Raw genomic sequence first — 12,023 nt, 5'->3', positions numbered from 1 at the left:
AGTGGTAAATTAATGGACGATCATGAGAAGTGGCTGTATGCAGGTAATGATACATAATGGATATACTATTAGGGTCATTTCATAATGAGGCTTGACGAAGCGCCACCAGACCACGGGCGGCCAACCATGTTCTCTCATATCGTTGATCTGGGACCTCATCACCTTGGCTGCTTTCAGCCACAGTGTGAGGTTAAGAGCCTACTGTGAGAGAGGACTAAGTGGGAAAGGGCATCTGCCCAGCAAATGATGATGATGATTACTGTAATAACCCTAATTACAACAATCAGGAGAGTAATTATGGAAAACCTTTCTACTGTACAGCTCATGAGAATAGCTGTTCAATGGAGCACTGCAGTAAGCGAGAAGAGTTTAGGAAAAACCACATTACATAGACCATAATAATAAATAACGCGTCATCACATTAACATTACAGCCGTGGGTTTCATCCTTGTAGCTATGTTGGTTAATATATTAAAACGTTTGCCTTGGGGTAAGTTGAGCCAATGGCCATAGGGTGTAAGGTGAGCCAATGGCCATAGGGTGTAAGGTGAGCCAATGTTTGAGCCAATGGCAATTTGAGCAAATTGAAGTGTTTTCTTCCCAGGCGTAATGTAAGGCATTATCACTGGGATATGAGGTAACAACTGGGCCTGGCCTATGTTAAAAGTGTTTTTAAAACGTACAATGTCTTTGTTAGGTGTTAATCCTGTGTTAATCCTGTGTTAAAAGATGCTTAAAATGATTAAAAGACAAAAAAGTGATTGTGGTCGTGTTGAATTGTGTTTGGGAAATAAAGATAGACATGGTTTTAAAAAGGTTGATTTAAAATTTTATTCAGTACAGAAATGTGTAGGCGACTCAACTCACCCTGTCCTAGGCTCAATTTACCCTGTACCCAGCGTAAATTGTGCCAATAGACCACTTTTTGGGGATATGCTATGTTTTCAAAACTGTAATGTTTCCATGAAATCTGAATATTTCCAGCGCTACACAACATCCTGCAATATGTATAGATATCGCTTTTAGAAAGAATATAATATTTCCCTTGACGGAGTGATGCTGAATGTAGAAAATGGTTAAACTTACCCCACTCTCCCCTACCTATTTCTTTGGCGTTGCACACAACAGACTGCTATTGCCTAGTAATCATATTACATAGGCTATATTACATAGACGTGTACACCTAAATGCAGGCAACGTTTCGTATGCATTTTTATAATCATCTGCTTTGTCACATATGCTCTATTTGGCACGAAGAGGGTGAGCATTACAAAGTGTACGTATAGTAGGATTGTAGTTTGCACTCTAGTTATCATCCTACAGATGGCAGTATTGCAGTTATTTTAAAGAAGTTTATCGCAAATCCATAGGACTTGAATCGACAGTCAATGTAGGAAAACACTTCCTATTAGTAGCAAGTAGCCTAGTCAAAGACGCATCAATGCAATGTTGGCACACAACATTTTGTTACAGACCAATTGAACTAAAGTAAACCTTGAATTTGTAGATTTAAAATGTTCCTCTAGTGGCCAGGGTTGACCTATTTCAAGAAATTCCATTGGTTGGTCGATATAAAACCTCAGATCTCTGATAGGCTGATGAAGAATTTGTATAGGGTTAACATATGTCATGTTATCTGATGGGACCAGCTACAATTTAGCCTTCTGTCACATGCAAGTAAATCAAGTCTGCTATGCATTTTGTGCAGGAGAACCTGTTTAAATGTAAATGTTTTCTTATGTTCGCAAGTAGGCCTATGGACCTCATGCATTTAGGTCAGAACACTCATAGGGATATATTACATCATATGGTGTTACATTATATTAGCACCTTTCTGACACATGCAATGACTATATCAAATACAGTGGAGGGGGAGGTTTTTGTCAATGTGCCCTTGGGTGGGGCGCTTGACCCTGGTTGCTCCTGTGGGTCACTCTGGATGGGAGTGTCTGCTAGATGACTGAATGTAATGTAAATGTTGAGTGGCTTCACTGCAGGTAGATTGCATGTTTTAAAACATTGCATGTTTTAAAACAAACTCCACCCCAAAAGAAAAAAAAAAGAAATGCATCTAAATAGATGCATGTTCGTCTCTGTTTCAGCACCAACTGGTAGATTAAAAATACTCTGATTTTGTAGATTATTTAGGCACATTTTGGGGTGAGGAAAGTATGTATGAATCATTAAAAAAAACTGGTTTGGAGAGCCTTTATACACAAAATATACTGAATAATCAGAAATACAGTGTTTGGCTCATCCTGAAAGTTGTCGTATTCAAGTTTAATCCATTAAATATTAGAAGTTGGAAAAAAGTGTACAATAAGGATGAACAATAGTTTTATAAATCTACCTTAATCCTCACTAATCATGGAAATGTGATGTCAACGGTCCAGTAGTTGTGAACCGTGCACCAGGCTCCAGGTTTAAACTGCTACATGTGGTCTGAGTTCCATAATGATTCAAATAAACTATGTGTCCCCATTTATCACACAACGTTAGCTTAATATGATCCAGTATTGCTAGCAATCCTCAGGAACAACTTGCACAGGTTGACAGAGGAAATAAAGGTAAATGGAATGGAATGATGCCAAATGTAAGCTACAAATTGAAGAAAACTAACACTAAAGTCACAGTTATAAATGTATGTGGATATTACTGACGGTGGCTCCTGATAGTGGCTAACATATGATTTAAATTGTAAAATGGATTAAAGTCTGTGCATATAATTTTAACATTCTAAAGTGCATTCATCAACTCGGCAGGTTCAGCCCTACAGAAGCCTTTAGCTTGGGTCTCCAAATTTTATCCACGCAAATTATGAGGGCATACAATACAAATTCTGAATAATGGCACAGCTATTTATAGCCTACTTCCCTTTGGAAATGGGGCCGCCACACATGTCATGTTAATATGATTTTCAGTTAGCTTCCATATGACTGGTTTCACATTCGTCTCCAGGGATCATAGGGAAAAATCATCTAAAACAATTGCTATGTGTATTTACAATCCCCTTCTCCAAACAGATTACTTATTTAACTAGCTCTTATCAACAGTTCTTATCATATTATAAATTACAGTGCTGTTATTTCTATCAGAAAAGATAAAGTAGATGCTTTTTCCACTGCTTTTTCCACAAAGTTGGTAGAATTATGAGGGAATTAAGTCAAGGTCAGAATACCACGTATCTGTAGACACACCTCCACCACACCTTCATTTCTTAGATCTCCACCCCGGCCGAATAGTGTGTGAATAGCATGCTACTCTTATGCTTCAATTCAATGTCAGAATAGGCATAGAGAGAAAAGTGCAGGTGGGGCAGAGCCCCACATGGTTTGAGCACCACATTTTGGGTTACCTGTTTTGTCACATATCAGTTTGCAAACAATGTAAAACATTTTTTTTTTAATCATTGAGTTAATAAAACAGCATACAAAGATGGTCTATTTTATGCTTTCTTTAGTAAGGCAGCTCCAAAATGCAGGTGTTTCAGCCTAGCTCAGTGCTTTATGTGGTGGTGGGGCAGCCAGCGGAAAATATGGAGCATAGGGATTGGTAATGTTCTCTAGTTGCATTGTATTTGGCTCAGTGTTCTGTCACTCATGGGGACACTACGTCACAGCCAAATCTAAGGGTTGGGCGTGAAAATTGAAGCCCTTTGGGTGCTGCCATAGAGTTACATTAGAAATGCTCAAGGTCATTGGCCACAGAAAAAAATATGTCTACAGTAGCTTTTATTGGACTGATCATGTCAACCTCATACTTTCAAAATCTTATCTAGCAGTCATCATCATGAATCAAGTCGACAATCTACTGACAAATCCTTTTTAATCCTTGTCATATGAAGAGAAATTATAGATAAAATGTATCGGTGGTCATCGGCCATTGAACATTAACATTACACAACAACTTTGAAATCGCAAATTCAACAATGAGTGGTTTGGATGGAATCAGTGGCTAACTGCAAGCATTGCACAAAAATCACTAGCCTGCTATTCAGTGGAGTGGGTGTGTGGTCCTAAGTCTGGGTTTAGGGATCGCTTTTCCAAGCTTAAAATGATAAACATCCAACATTGGCCATGCTGTCAATCCAGCATCACTTCAGCCGCGCTCAAAACAACTGTTAACTCGGAACTGGGAAATCTGACTTCAGTAAATTCAAGACAACTGGGAACTCAGGAAAACGAGCTCTGACTGGGAAAACAAGTCTTGAACAGTCATCCAACTCGGAGGAATTGTAAGTCGGGAACCTGGGCCTCTTTCTAGAGCTATGGCCTGAAGATTACTGGCGTCATGATTCTACCTTGTTTCTTTCCAAATTCCCAGTTGTCTTGAAAGCCCCATAAATCCAGAGAATGGCAGACTTTGATGGCAAATTTGCCCACAAAGGACCGTCGCACCACCTTCCTGTTCAAGTGAGCACAGCACAACAAGTCCAAAAATGTCTTGATTGCTGCTGCATTAACGATGTAATATGCCAGGGAGATATGTATACTGTAGCTAAGAAAGTAATACTAAGTGTATGTTGTGTAGTAACCTGTTAGTAGCCCATATGCCTCACTCTAATCATTTAGTATTTTTTCCCCTCTTAATTTCACCTGCTGTTCTGATTTGTTGGTGCATCGAATATTGTAAGAGCTTTCATTGTCTGCTTATATGCCCCCTTTATTTATCCTACGGTTCTGACTTCGTGTACAGGGAGAACTCTGTAAGAACAGCCCATGTTCTGAACTCTGTTGCTGTACATTTCAAAAGTGCTGAACAAATAGTTATATTGACTGCGTCTGTCCTAGCTCACTCATTAATGTCTTAATCAAAATTACAGATTGCCTCTTATCTGCTTGTCATACCCTTATGCCATAGTTTGTATATCTCAATTGTCAGTAGAAACCACATTTGTTTAAGCAAGTCAGACATATCAGCAATGTTTTTTAAAGGCAGTAAATGAGGCTGTGTGACGATCCTCAAAAGGAGTAGACCAAGGTGCAGCGTGGAAAGTGCTCATATTTATTGTAACTCAGAACACTCAAACAAAATAACAAACAAAGAAAAAACGAATGTCACGTTCTGCAGGCTTACTGAGCTGACAAAAACAAGATCCCACACTGAAGGAGGGAAAAAGGGCTGCCTAAGTATGATTCCCAATCAGAGATAACGATAGACAGCTGCCTCTGATTGGAAACCATACTAGGCCAATCAAAGAAAAAAAACAACATAGAAATATGACACATAGAGTGCCCACCCCATGTCACACCCTGACCTAACCAAACAGAGATAAACGGCTCTCTCAGGTCAGGGCGTGACAGGCTGAATGAACTGTTTCGCTGCCAGACAAGGCTCCGCTGATAGCCAAGTGTAGCGGTGGTAAGGATTCACTCCATTGTGCTGAAAAGAAAGCTCTGCTGTTGGGGCAGCTTTATGTAGGCCTTAACAGTTTATGGGCACCGTTTGTCACCGTTATAGTGCAATTAATTGATTGTTTAGTGTTGTGTTGTGTAGTGGCTTTGCTGGCATGCATCCCCCCCCCCAAAAAAAAAAAATGGTTTGCCTCACCAAGATTTACATGCTAAAATCACTACTGGAAAAGTGCATAAAAAGGGAATTACATTCCATTTACATGCACTTAAATCAGGTTGGAATCCCCCCCCTTAAGGGTTAACTTATGTTTAACAAAGTCAGTCATGAATTCTGTCATGTTGTGACTCAGAACCTGTCAAAACAACTGCAGTCATATGGATTAATTATGCATGTACTGCTGAAGTCAAAAGTCTCGCAATTGCTTACATTTCTCCACTCTCGACTTCTCCACTACTCAGGAAGTGTTTTTAATTACTGTCAGTGGTTTCTGCCACCTTAATGAATACGCTGTCTGCTTTGTCTTATTGACAACCGCTTCCATTAATCACCACACATACATACACAGTCCACAATTCACTCTCCATCTGGTCCTCCTCCTCTCCCTCTCTCTCTCGCTCTTTCTATTTTTCTCTCTTCTCACTTCTTTCTTTCCTTTCATCTTTTTTTTACCACAGCAAAGTCACTTTGAATTTCCGTGCTAAACTTCAAGTCAGGAGCTTCACCTCCCATCCAGACTTCACATGGCCTGGGTCAAGCAACGAATCAATCCACCTCAGACTGGAGATGAGGCAATCCCTCAAGTCATTGGTGTGTGATTGGCAGATATTTCCATTTGATCAAATGCCAGCAAAAATCATTCAGCGAGAAGGCTCCACTCACCTTATGATGCAGGAACATCACCAGGAATGTGTTCAACCACTAGCATGCTATTTTGTTAACAACAAACTGATAGGTGTCATTCCTTGGTGGGTATTTTTTTTTTACAGTTTCTTATGTAATCCCAGGCAGGTAAATACATAAAACCCATTTTGTATACTATAAAGTGAGCTCCAAAGGTATTGGGCCAGTGACACATTTTTTGTTGTTTTGGTTCTGTACTCCAGCACTTCGGATTTGAAATGATATAATGACTATGAGGTTAAAGTGCAGACTGTCAGCTTTAATTTAAGGGTATAGCCTAGTAAGGCATTTTCGTTTCATTATTATTTAACTCTGAGTAATTATTTATAGGCATGTTGTTGAAGTGCTGTTGCTGATGTGTTGTTGAAATGCTGAGTTCTCCTGCCAGCCTGTAGCATGTCACAAATGCTTCACAATTGATTTCTTAAATGGCAGGCTATAGCCTTGAAATAATAATATTAGAAACCAAATTATTTGATTCCGTTCCTTCTTAGGCTACCTGGCTTGCTCCTGACTGATTTAGAGTCAGTATGTTGTTATATTGTCATAAGCTTCGTCTTCTGATGAGGAGAAATCATCGGACCAATACGCAGCGTGGTAAGTGTCCATACTTATACTTTTATTTTTATAAACGTGAACACTAAACAAAACAAAAAAATGAGCGACAGTCCTGTAAGGCTACACAGCTATACAAAGAAACAACTACCCACAAAACCCATGGAAAAAACCCCTACTAAATAGGACCTTCAATTAGAGGCCACGAGGAACAGTTGCCTCCAATTGAAGGTCAACCCAATAAACTAAACATAGAAATAGAAGAACTAGAACAAACATAGAAATATGTTAACATAGAACATAACCCCCCCCCAAAAAAAACACACAAAACAAACACACCCCTGCCACATCCTGACCAACTACAATAACAAAATGACCCCTATACTGGTCAGGACGTGACATATATAGCCTGTTGAAATGTCAAACATCAATTGATAGTGACAGAATCACACATTAATTCCCAAGCAAAGTACATTTTTTATCTCCTATCAAAGGTTGTAGCGCAGCCTCTGAATGTCATAGAGACAAATCAAAGATATCTTATATGCATCTGTCACGTCTTTCGCCACATTTTACAGCTTGTTTCTTCCTTAAAGCATTGCGGACTAAAGTGTTGTTACAGATCGCGTTATATAATCAGCCATTTCCTTTAACAAAAGCCACAATACCCTCACATACCCCCTCAATTCGAGCCCTGGTTTTAACTCAACACACCAAGCTCTTCACTGACACTGGGATATTTAAGGAGTGCATGGAGACTAGGGTTGAATAGCAGGAACTGGGTTACTGAGATTTACCACCCAAACCCACCCCCTTTTCCAGGAATAAATAACTGTGAGAAACTGGTAAATTATAGTACATTATTTATATGAACAGCATGATGTAAAATGGAACTGTTAAATCATATGCAATGTCTAAATCTGGCTTCTCTATGGCCTCTCTGCTATCTGCATGATCAGTCATCAACGCTCAGGGTGGGGACAGAAAGCACATCTCAGCATGGAGCGCAGTTCTCAATGCATTTAGACCTATCATCTCATCAGGGTAACTTTTTTTCTTGTGACTGGTAGGCCTGCATTTGCTGCAGCACAGTCTATGCTACAGTAATATAAGGACTCAGTGTGCGTCTAATTTACACATCTCCATCTGGCTTTCGAGGGTCACCTTATTATTTTATTGTAAACATACATTTTTTGATTGCAGCTGCAGTTTTAAAACAGCCTATCACACACCGGCTTCCACCCGGTTACGTAACCCTGCACCTTAGAGGCTACTGCCCTATATACATAGACATGGAATCACTGGCCACTTTAATAATGGAACACTAGTCACTTTAATAATGTTTAAATAATGTTTACATACTGTTTTACTCATCTCACATGTATATACTGTATTCTATTCTACTGTATTTTAGTCAAATCCACTCCAACATTGGTTGATCTAATATTTATATATTTCTTAATTCCATTCTTTTACTTTTAGATTAGTGTGTATTTTTGTGAACTGTTAGATATTACTGCACTGTTGGAGCTAGAAACACAAGCATTTCGCTACACCCAAAATAACATCCGCTAAATATGTGTATGTGACCAATAAAATTTGATTTGATTTTAGTCTTTCTCTCTCCATCAATTCCATTCAAATTGCATCCAAAATAGATAATCCACTTCAAGATTGATATATATATATATATATATATATATATACATATACATACATATATATATATATATATATACATACTGCTCAAAAAAATAAAGGGAACACTTAAACAACACAATGTAACTCCAAGTCAATCACACTTCTGTGAAATCAAACTGTCCACTTAGGAAGCAACACTGATTGACAATAAATTTCACATGCTGTTGTGCAAATGGAATAGACAACAGGTGGAAATTATAGGCAATTAGCAAGACACCCCCAATAAAGGAGTGGTTCTGCAGGTGGTGACCACAGACCACTTCTCAGTTCCTATGCTTCCTGGCTGATGTTTTGGTCACTTTTGAACGCTGGCGGTGCTTTCACTCTAGTGGTAGCATGAGATGGAGTCTACAACCCACACAAGTGGCTCAGGTAGTGCAGCTCATACAGGATGGCACATCAATGCGAGCTGTGGCAAGAAGGTTTGCTGTGTCTGTCAGCGTAGTGTCCAGAGCATGGAGGCGCTACTAGGAGACAGGCCAGTACATCAGGAGACGTGGAGGAGGCCGTAGAGGAGGGCAACAACCCAGCAGCAGGACCGCTACCTCCGCCTTTGTGCAAGGAGGAGCAGGAGGAGCACTGCCAGAGCCCTGCAAAATAACCTCCAGCAGGCCACAAATGTGCATGTGTCTGCTCAAACGGTCAGAAACAGACTCCATGAGGGTGGTATGAGGGCCCGACATCCACAGGTGGGGGTTGTGCTTACAGCCCAACACCGTGCAGGACGTTTGGCATTTGCCAGAGAACACCAAGATTGGCAAATTCGCCACTGGCGCCCTGTGCTCTTCACAGATGAAAGCAGGTTCACACTGAGCACATCTGACAGACGTGACAGAGTCTGGAGACGCCGTGGAGAACGTTCTGCTGCCTGCAACAACCTCCAGCATGACCGGTTTGGCGGTGGGTCAGTCATGGTGTGGGGTGGCATTTCTTTGGGGGGCCGCACAGCCCTCCATGTGCTCGCCAGAGGTAGCCGTTCCCCAGACCTGAATCCAATTGAGCACATCTGGGACATCATGTCTCGCTCCATCCACCAACGCCACGTTGCACCACAGACTGTCCAGGAGTTGGCAGATGCTTTAGTCCAGGTCTGGGAGGAGATCCCCCAGGAGACCATCCGCCACCTCATCAGGAGCATGCCCAGGCATTGTAGGGAGGTCATACAGGCACGTGGAGGCCACACACACTACTGAGCCTCATTTTGACTTGTTTTAAGGACATTACATCAAAGTTGGATCAGCCTGTAGTGTGGTTTTCCACTTTCATTTTGAGTGTGACTCCAAATCCAGACCTCCATGGGTTGATAAATTGGATTTCCATTGATTATTCTTGTGTGATTTTGTTGTCAGCACATTCAACTATGTAAAGAAAAAAGTATTTAATAAGATTATTTCATTCATTCAGATCTAGGATGTATTATTTTAGTGTTCCCTTTATTTTTTTTTTGCAGTGTTATATATATATATATATATATATATATATATATATATATATATATATATATATATATATATATATATGTCCTAGATGACCTCTTTCAGGTAATACATTCAATGCAGTATTATCATTATATTTAGCTAATAAATGATAGGTTATGCATATTCTCTCTCTCTTTCTCTCAGAGGACCTGAGCCCTAGAACCATGCCTCAGGACTACCTGGCCTGATGACTCCTTGCTGTCCCCAGTCCACCTGGTCGTGCTGCTGGTCCAGTTTCAAGTGTTCTGACCCTGCTGGTCATCTATGAACATTTGAACATCTTGGCCATGTTCTGTTATAATCTCCACCCGGCACAGCCAAAAGAGGTCTGGCCACCCCTCATAGCCTGGTTCTCCTCTAGGTTTCTTCCTATATTCATGCCTTTCTAGGGAGTTTTTCCAAGCCTCCGTGCTTCTACAAATACATTGCTTGCTGTTTGGGGTTTTAGGCTGGATTTCTGGACAGAACTTTGTGACATCAGCTGATGATTTATTGATTGATTGATCTAACATTCTCAGCCATTCAGCATAGTTAGGATTTGCATCGCTGCAGACGTCAGCGATCAATCTTTCCGTGGGTGGGGGTTCACTTATTAGTGAGGTAATGGGTGGCACCACATCTGACAGCTTGCTCATTATTATGATTATTAGCTATTTAAATGTATGTAAAGTTTGGGTTGTTGGAAGCTGCACAAACAATTTTTATCCGTTTATAGACGTCAATGAATCATCAATGCTGGATCAGTAATGTGGGAGTTGGACTATTAATGAACTTGCAAAAACAATTTTAATTGATTAGTCAATGTTATTGATTAATCATACCTGTATAGGCCATTTGGGAATTAAACTTTAATTAACCTGAAAGCGTCGCTGTATCTAGGTTAATGTGGGAACGTTTAAATTGTCTCATTGGTTGGAACAAACTCATTTGGTCCTTATCCAAATGATCAACCTAGAAGAAGGTTTGTTTGGCAATTTAACTTCCTTGTTAAATTGAATGAGACAACATATCCAATCAGTTGAGATTGGTTGGATATCATAGAGTGTAACCCGTTGTAACAGAGGTGAGAAGGCGTGTGCCCTTTATTTGAATTAGTTTTTATTTGAATTAATTATAGCTGTAGCATGCTTACCTCTGGTCCGCATGCTTACCTTCGGTCCTCCTTCCATCTTCACACTCTCCCTCTCAAACTGAACAGGACATCAGTCGGCCTTGTCAGCGTGCACAGATATTAATTTTTTTGTGCAAATTGCCTCGTCTCCTGAAGTGCCACCATACACAGCACAATCATTGGTTTGGCAGCACAAAGCAAGAGAAGGACAGGCCGAGGCTCATGATTGGGAATTGCAGTGTGTAACGTAGTGTAGCCTATTTTATATACACGATCCCATCAGCTCAAAAACTCGGGAAGGAAGTACAATTTCTTAGGAAATATAACTTTGCCCTGTGCTTCTCCAAGCATGCTCTTCGTATAACCTAGGCCTATAGCCTATAGAATAGGCTATGGACCATTTGATTGAGACCACACTAGGCGGAGTTGATATTGCGCGCCCAGTAGAGAATCAGGGATGAGGGGCATCATCGGGCACACATGGGGTACTATAATAACCAACTAATTCTCAAACCCTGAGCAATTTTGTGGGCTCCTGAGTGGCGCAGCGGTCTAAGGCACTGCATCTCTGTGCAAGAGATGTCGCTGCAGTCCCTGGTTCAAATCCAGGCTGCATCACATCGGGCCATGATTGGGAGTCCCTTAGGGCAGCGCACAATTGGCGCAGTGTTGTCTGGGTTTGACCGGGGTAGGCTGTCATTGTAAATAATAATTTGTTCTTAACTGACTTGCCCAGGACTAAATTTAAAAAATACTAAACCTTCCCCATGACTGAAATTAAAAAGCATGACCCTCCACCATCTTCCTCTGGGTAACTGTTGTGTAAATTTCAATCTCTCCTTAACTGAGCAGGATTGTTTAAATCAACTACACTGTTTCTGATGGTAACGGAGAGCTGGGACCTGTTTCCTCTGTCTAAAGAG

The sequence above is a fragment of the Salmo salar genome, chromosome ssa03 (assembly GCF_905237065.1).
Source record: "Salmo salar chromosome ssa03, Ssal_v3.1, whole genome shotgun sequence".
Lineage (NCBI taxonomy): Eukaryota > Metazoa > Chordata > Actinopteri > Salmoniformes > Salmonidae > Salmo > Salmo salar.
The sequence above is the reverse complement of the archived record's forward strand: the minus strand, read 5'-3'. Positions refer to the sequence as shown.